Here is an 8643-nt window from a genome sequence, read left to right as displayed (position 1 = left end):
GCGGTTCAGACCGTGTGTGTGTGTGTGTGTGTGTGTGTGTGTGTGTGTGTGTGTGTGTGAGTGTGTGTGTGTGTCATGCCCCCAGACAATCAAACAAATAAGATCTACTCACCCTACCTGCATACAGTCAAGGAAAAGGAATAAAAGTCACTCTGCAACTACAGAAAGAATGCAAAATCTCTTGGAGAAAACACACTTTCCTTGTGATCTTTTCTAGTCCCAAAACCTCTGCATAAACCACGTGCCTGACCTTGGCTCAGCCCCCCAACTCTGATTCAGACAACGATTTGAAACTGACACCTGCTCCTCCTCAGAAAACATATTCGACTCACGCCTTGGACCTTGATCACGATTTGACCCGCTCCTCGACGGAACTCTGGACCCTGACCCCACTGATGACCATGGACCTCATTTGTCCTGTCCCTGCACAGACATCCGGTCTTCACTCCAGCAACCTTGCACGTATCATTCCCTCCCTCAGCACTGCTCCATTCTACGAGTTTTTCTGGGCATCCAATAAACTCTGCTCTTAGTTCTACCCACATCAATCTTGGCATTCATCATGACAGAATGCCAAGTTACATTGATTTAAACAAGTAGTTAAGTACGATCAGGTGTGAATTATAATTTATTCATTTTATATGTTTACTTGAACATTTAAGATTGCAATATGTTGAATTTTTCTGTAATTTAAATTGAGCAAATCAGATTGAAAATGGCTTTGCACAATTTTTGTGCAGTTTTCTTCAATAAAGAAACAATTAATAATGGGATTTATAACTAAGAATACAGCTTTTCTGAACTTTCTTCCTCATCTCCTCCCAGATTCATAATACTGGCAACTTCAAGGCAAAATTATTTAAGAAACAATTAAAATTGCTTTGGATGCACTTTGGCCTAAAAAGTGTTGTTGCACTATAAAGCAAATAATGGTTCTTTACATCAGCAATTGTCCTTTTGATTTCTATTGCAACTCAGTGGACAGTACAATTCAAGTACTGTAAATTGCAAGTACAGTTTTTCAAATGAACCTTGAGTTTGTCTTATGATCTAAAAGAATGAAGAGAGCAGCACTGCAGATGTGTATCACAGTTAAGCATATAGAACAGATAATGAACTTATTAAACTGTAGAGGCTGCTTCTGATAATATCAATTCTCCAATGACTGGTATTGAACAAATGAGCATTATTGGACTGATTTTTATCACTCATATCAAGAAAAAGGATGACACAGAAACACGCTCTTGTTTGACGATGATTATAAACATGCTCAAATTACATTGAAGTGATGGTAGCCATTGGTCTTGAGAGACCATACCACATGCGCACTGGATCAGGGAGCACTAGCAGACCAGCGCTTGGTTTGGCTGTAAAGTCCCACATGGGAAAGGTAGTTTCTCTGGCAACTGGCACATTTGAAAATGCTTTTGCCTGGTGTTGCGGGCTGTGATGCCTTTTGCTCCACTCTCCTTTCTGTTGCTGCTTGGTTCACACCTTTCCAAACTTCCTCCCCTCAGCGGACACACTCACTAGTGAACTCCTCACAATCTTTTATTCTGATGCCCATGGCCTTCATGTCTTGTTTGCAGACATCTTTGAAGCAAAGGTGGGGGCAGTCCAGCGCCCTGGTGCCGGTGGCAAGTTTGCCATAGACAGGTCCTTGGGGATTTTCTCATGTGCCATGCGATAGACGTGACCGAGCCACTGAAGATAGTGCTGTTGCAGCAGACTTTAGATGCTCAGAATCTGGGCTTGGTTTAAGACCTCTTCATTGGTCACTCTGTCCAGCCACCGAATGTCAAGAATGTGCCTGAGATTGCGCATGCGAATGGCAATTTGGCGTTGTTCTTGTATGGAGTATAGAGCCTGGGACTCGTTTGTTCTTGTATGGACTATAGAGCCTGGGACTCGTTTCCATACAGCAGAGTGCTGAGGAAGCAGGTTCTGTAGACAACCATCTTGGTGCGTACCATCAGCTTGCTGTTATTGCATATTCTCATCGTCAGCCTGGCGAAGGTTGCTGCAGCTCAGCCAATCCTCTGGTCAATCTCAGAGTCGAGAGAAAGCTTTTCAGTGATTGTGCAGCTGAGGTAGGTAAATTGCTCCACTACTTCCAGCTCATAGTCATAAACTGTGATTGAAAGGGGACTCTCAACCCCTTGTCCCATCATATTGGTCCTTTTCAGGCTGATGGCGAGCCTGAAGTCTGAACATGCTTTGGAGAACTGGCCCATGAGCCTCTGTGGCTGCTCCTGTGAGTGAGTGGCCAGTATGGTATCGTCAGCAAACAACAAGTCCCTTATGAGGACCTGCCTGACTTTGGTCTTCACTGTCAGGTGAGAGACAGGATAGTCTACTGTTTGATCTTTTACTGAGGTACACCCCTTCAGCCGACTGTCCAAAAGCATGTCTCAGCATGACACCAAAGAAAATTCTGAAGAGGGCAGGGGCAAGGACACAGCCCTCTTTCACACCCTTTCGGATGTAGAATGGGTCTGAAGAAGCTCCATCAAACTAGACAACGCCCTTCATTTCCATGTGAAAGGACTGAATCAGGTTAAGGAGCCTGGGAGGGCATCCAATTTTGCACGAGATCCTGAACAGATCATCACGACTGACAAGGTCAAAGGCCTTGGTCAGGTCAATGAAGGTGACGTACAGTGGCATCCTTTGTTCTCTGCACTTACTGTGTAGTTGTCGTAGAGAGAACATCATGTTGGTGCTGTATTTTGATGCATAGGATCCGTGGCTTTTTTAGTGACATTGTAGACCCCGCAGATGTTTCCTGTGTCAGCTGATACTTGAATGCCCTCACAGAGATGCAGCCAGAAGTAATTTGCGCAGCATCTGGCTGTTTTCTGGGCTTTGCTGCTGGCTGTTCATAGAGCCTGCAGCATGGCTTGGGTGGGAGCTGTGTTGGAGTACTGCTGCACGTTTTTCTTCCATTACAGCAGTGACTTCACTTGAGTATGCCTCAAACCAATCTTGAGACTGACCCTGCTTTCTTCCAAACACCAGGAGTGCTGTTCTGTGAAGAGTGTCCCTCAGATAGGTCCACCTTTGTTTAGCATCTCCTTCTGGCTGTTTTGCAGTGAGAACCTCATCCAGAGCCATCCTGACCTCCCTTGTTTTATCAGAGGGCTTAGTTGTGCTGCCATTGATGCACACTTTCCTGGTGTCCTGGCGTGGTAGATTTTCTTCTGCTGAAGCTGGATCCTATTACACACCAAGAAGTGATCCAAGTCACAATCAGCACTCTGGAAGGAATGCGTCATGAGCACATTTTTGAGGTGACACTGCCTGTGATTATGAGATCTAGTTGATGCCAGTGCTTGGAGCATGTCTGTCTCCAAGAGACCTTGTGTTGATGCTTCATCTGGAAGAAAGTGTTAGTGATACACGTCATTGAGAGTGCAGTGCTCAAGCAAATGTTGCCCGTTTACGTTCTTGCTTCCAAACTGCCCGAGGCAAGTCGGCCATGATTCGTAATCAGTGCCCACTCTTGCATTAAAAGTGCCTACAAGCAGCAACTGCTCCTGACTGTGGATGCTTTGAATGACTCTTTGCAGCTGGCCGTACAACTCACCTTTGATTTCTTGAGAGGAGTACAAGGTTGGAGCGTAAATGTTGACGAGGTTGACAGGCCCATCAGTTGTGTGTGCAATCTCAGGGAGAGAATTCTCTCTGTTCCATTTAAACCAGGCTGTATCATTTTCAGCAGAGATTTCCTGACAACAAAACCGACGTCATGTTCCATTGTTTTGTCTGCATCCTTTCCCTGTCAGAAAAAGGTGAAGTTTTTTTTGTGCACCATGTCTGATTCTGCCAGGTGAGTTTCCTGGAGTGCAGCAATGTCCACTTTCAATCTGAGCAGTTCGGTATCAATAACTGCTGTCTTGCTTGCGTCCTTTATCTCCTGAATGTTACCAGATAGACCAGTAATCATGGTTTGAACATTCCAGCAACCTAGTCAAAGTGCTGGTCTCCTTCTTTTATTTCTTATTTTGCCTGGTGCAGGGTTTCTGTCTGCCTGTCAAGGAAAACCTTAAGCTTCATGCACCCAGTGAAGCAAGCATACTGTGGTGGGACAGCACCTTACTGACTGGGGACTGCCCAACGCGCAATGAGATGCGTTGATCTCTCCCACAGTCGGAAACAGCCAATGATGCCTCGAATCTATGTCAATCGAACATGACTTATCACCGGTAGACTGCCACTCCCCATGTTATGTCGCTGTGGTGAGGCAACGCTGGAGTGACCTCTCCAGTGTGCAAGTCAGGACAGGAATTTATGGAAGACCAGCTCTAGCTTTATAGGAGATGAAAACTTATTCCCAGATCTACCCCTGGCTATGACAAACTTTATGAACTGTATAACCAATAGTTAAGTAGTAGTAGCAAAAACAGTAGAGTCTGATTTTTCTATTTATATCTAATAATCCATAAAAACTTCAGGGATTCAATTCTTTTTTACAGCTTATTAGCAGTACTACTATCTTCTTCCTTACTTTACATCATAACAATATGAGTTCACAGCTGTTATAAGGTTAAAGAGGACCCCTGACTCCAGGAAACAAAGTATAATGTGATAGCCCTACTCCTCTAAATTGATCATTCAACAAAAGGCAATTTTATGTAGTTTCTGGAACTCTACAACTAGCTTGCATAGGTGATGACAGTTTTATCCTCTTACTGTATTTTGAAAGCAAAGGTGGTGCTGAAGGCAACAACATGGAGACTGCAGGTTTTCAGCGTGGGAAGATGGGGAATAATGAACAGCCTTATCCCTGAGGCATCAGTAAACTACTGACAGGAGCGGCCAAAACAAACATGTTAAAAACAGTAGGCCAGACAGATGCTGCAGGCAATATTTTGATATCTGGCAAAATTTGTTTAAATAACTGAAAATCTGTCATTACTTTGGTGGAAAAAATAAATGCGGCTTATACATGTGCTGCAATTAAAGTCACTAAAAATGTAATTCCTTCAAAGTGAAATACTCAGAAAAATGTATTATTATAGTGCCGGGTGACAGGCAACCAAGGAGAATCAGAAATGTTGCAGTTTGCAAATAAGCTACAGACAGGCAAAGAACTGACAAGGATTTTTTTTCTCCTCCAGAAGATGAAGTGAAATTATCAGTAGGTTTAATTATCTGTTTTATTAGTCAAAGGCCTCACCTTTAACAAGTCAAACTTAGTGACAGTATTCACCTTCCTTTAATCAATAATGAAAACACTGTTGGTAGGTTTACACACAACCACAGGAAGACTACTCCATTTGCTGTTGGGTGGCACGGTGGCACAGCGAGCAGCACTGCTGTCTCATAGCACCCAGGGGATGTGAGAGGGAATTTGTGTGATCCCCACTCGGTCTGTGTGGAGTGTGAATGTTCTCCCCATGTCTGTGTGGGTTTCCTCTGGGTGCTCCAGTTTCCTCCCACAGTCCAAAGACATGCTGTTCAGGTTCACCAGTGTGTGAGTGTCAGAGAGAGTGTGTTCCACTAATGCATGGATGAGTGACCCAGTAATGTGTCTAGGAGTGTAAGTCACCTTGGTGAATAAGGTGTGTGGGCTGATAAGACTACATAGTATCCTTTGGAAGTTGTTTTGGGGAAACGCATCTGCTAAATAAATGTGTTGTTTGGTTTTTCCATTACCCCCTTCTCTGACATTTAATTGATTTATTCATACACCACATTTCAATTGTTTCTTATTAAAAGAAAAAGGAAAAAAAAAAAAAACTTTGTACAGTTCTTACGTTTACATTTATTCATTTAGCAGACGCTTTTCTCCAAAGCGACGTACATCTCAACAAAAGTACAATTTATGCATTATGTTAAGAGAAAGAGACATGGGTGCAGACATGTGACTCTCAAGTAAACCTAGTTTGTTACCTTCCACTTGCTGCAGTGATGTTCATCGTTCAAGTGGGTGTATAAAACACAGGATAGACAAATCCTGATACCCTCTCACCAATTTTTTTTTTTTTTTTTTTATTAACATTATACAATACACAAACAATCGCATACAGTGCCGGAGTAGCGGCCAAAGGCTTATTTGGCGATAGTCATGAAGTTGCAGTGCATGAATATTTACGCCATACATGAGCTGGAAAGGTCTTGGGCAAAATGGGTGCAGAAAAGGTGAGTTTTCAGACCCTTCTTGAATGAAGACAGAGTTTCTGCAGTTCTGAGTGAGAGGTGAAGGTCATTCTATCTCAACGGAGCCAGAACCGAGAACCTCCGTGCTTTACCTTTTGTGCGTGGGACCACCAAGTGAGCAAAAGTAGACTAGCAAAGGGGTCTGACTGGGGTGTAGCGGTTGATCAAGTCCTAATAAATAGCTGGGAGCAGTTCTATTGATGCATTTGTAGACAATAACCAGGGTCTTGAATTTGATTCAGGCAGCTATAGGAATCCAGTGCAGAGAAATGAGTAGAGGAGATACGTGGGAATGCTTTGGCAAATGGGGGGGCGCAGTGGCGCAGTGGGTTGGACCAGGTCCTGCTCTCCTGTGGGTCTGGGGTTTGAGTCCTGCTTGGGGTGCCTTGCGACAGACTGGCGTCCTGTCCTGGGTGTGTCCCCTCCCCCTCCAGCCTTATGCCCTGTGTTGCCAGGTTAGGCTCTGGCTCCCCGCGACCCCAATTGGGACAAGCGGTTCAGAAAATGTGTGTGTGTGTGTGCTTTGGCAAATCAAACACAACTCATGCAGCAGCATTTTGTAACAGCTGCAGAGGTTTGATGACAGTAGCAGGAAGGCCACACAGGAGAGAGTTGTAGTAGTCCAGATGGGAAGTCACCATGGCCTGGACAAGTAGTTAGGCAGAGTCAGTTGTGAGGTAGGGACAGATCCTACAAATATTATACAGGATGTATCTGCAGGACCGGGTTGTGGCTTCGATGTGCTGAGAGAAACAGACTCTTGTCAATCGTTACTCCCAGACTCTTAGCCAAGGGGGTAGGTGAAATGAGTGAGTTGCCCAGTTTGATCCATAGATTGTTACAGGAAGACAGGCCAACTGGGAGGTGTAGAATCTCTGTTTTGGAGAGGTTGAGTTGGAGGTGATGATCAGACATCCATGAAGAGATGTCCAACAGGCAGGCAGCAATGAGTGCGGAGATGTCTGATGCACCAGGTGGAAAGGAAAGGAAGAGCTGGGTGTCATCAGCATAGCAGTGGTATTTGAATTCATGGGAGGCTATGACCAGACTGAGGGAGGAGGTGTAGATGGAGAAAAGAAGAGGACCCAATACTGAGCCCTGTGGGACATCGGTTGAGAGAGGCAGAGGAGAAGAACGAGAGCTCCGCCAGACCACTTGATAGGATCTGTCAGATAGGTAGGGCTCAAACCATCTCAGTGCCGCACCTTTGATCCCAAGCTGTCTAAGACAGGAGAGTAGAATCAGGTGGTTGAGTGTGTCGAATGCTGCAGACAGATCGAGGAGGATGAGGACCAAGGAGAGGGAGGCGGCTCTAGTGGCTTGGAGGGCATCAGACACCGCCAGAAGGGCCATCTCAGTGGAGTGACCAATTTTGAAACCAGACTGATAACCATCGAGGAGATGGTTCCGGGTGAGGACATCAGACAGTTGATCACAGGCTGCCCACTCTAGGGTTTTAGAAAGGAAGGAGAGGAGTGAAACCGGTCTGTAAATTTCAGCTATATTGGGATCCAGCAAGGGTGTTTTTTTTTTTTTTAACAGAGGTGAAATTAGAGCGGTTTTGAAGGCAGCTGGGAAACAGCCAGAGGCGAGCGAGGAATTGATGGTCTTAGAGATGAAGGTGGAGAGTTGCGGGGAAATGTTATGCAGGGGCAACGATGGGATCGGATCAAGCGAGCAGGTGGTGGCTCTGCGCAATATCAGGAGGTTAGAGATTTCAGATTTGGGGAGTGACTTGAATTTGGAGAGGATAGCTTCACAGGGAGGTCCAGCGCTATCCGGGCAGGTTGATGCTGAGAACTTGTCAGTGATTGCTTTGACTTTGTCTCTGAAAAACAAAGCAAAGTTGTCAACAATGAGAGAAGAGGGAGGAGGAGGTGGAGGGGGACACAGAAGGAATGAAAAGGTGGCAAAGAGTCTGTGTGGTTTTTTAGATGCAGACTGTATTTTGTTGTGGAAGAAGGAGGTTTTAGCTGAAGAGACAGCAGAGTGAAAAGCAGCTATGAGTGACTGGTAGGCATCCAGGTCCGATGGAGTTTTGGATTTGCCCCATCTTCACTCTGCAGCCCACAGTTCTTCTTTATCGTGACTCTATGTGGTGTGCTCCATATTTCTATTTCTATTTCAAATGTAGGGTGTCAATAGGTCAGGCAGGAAAGACTTAACTTTCCTTTTGCAACAGTACTCTCATCGACTGCTGAGAGAATCACAAAGCATTCCCCAGCCAACTGGGAGAAACAATCTCTCCATGTCCTATGTTTACTCTGGGACCGACTCCTAGTGTAGCATAGCCTAGCAGACCTCTCGCTAGAGGAATCCAAAGGAGAATTTTAATCAGATACCTAACCACTTTAAGTAGCTTCTCTAAATCTGGGAGGAACCACAACACATTTGTGCTTCATGATGGCGCCGCGAACGGCCGCCTCGGTGTGGAGCTCCACAGTTGTTTTACTGTTTTTGTTAGTTTGTCCTGTCTTTAGT

The 8643-nt window shown here is 45.0% G+C and overlaps 1 pseudogene; it reads right to left on the bottom strand.

The window, feature by feature from the left end:
- Positions 1 to 2027: 2027 nt before the first annotated feature.
- On the bottom strand, positions 2028 to 8353 carry LOC114912454 (uncharacterized; annotated as a pseudogene).
- Positions 8354 to 8643: the final 290 nt, after the last annotated feature.

The sequence above is a fragment of the Scleropages formosus genome, chromosome 16 (assembly GCF_900964775.1).
Source record: "Scleropages formosus chromosome 16, fSclFor1.1, whole genome shotgun sequence".
Lineage (NCBI taxonomy): Eukaryota > Metazoa > Chordata > Actinopteri > Osteoglossiformes > Osteoglossidae > Scleropages > Scleropages formosus.
This window is presented reverse-complemented; position numbering and strand designations above follow the sequence as displayed.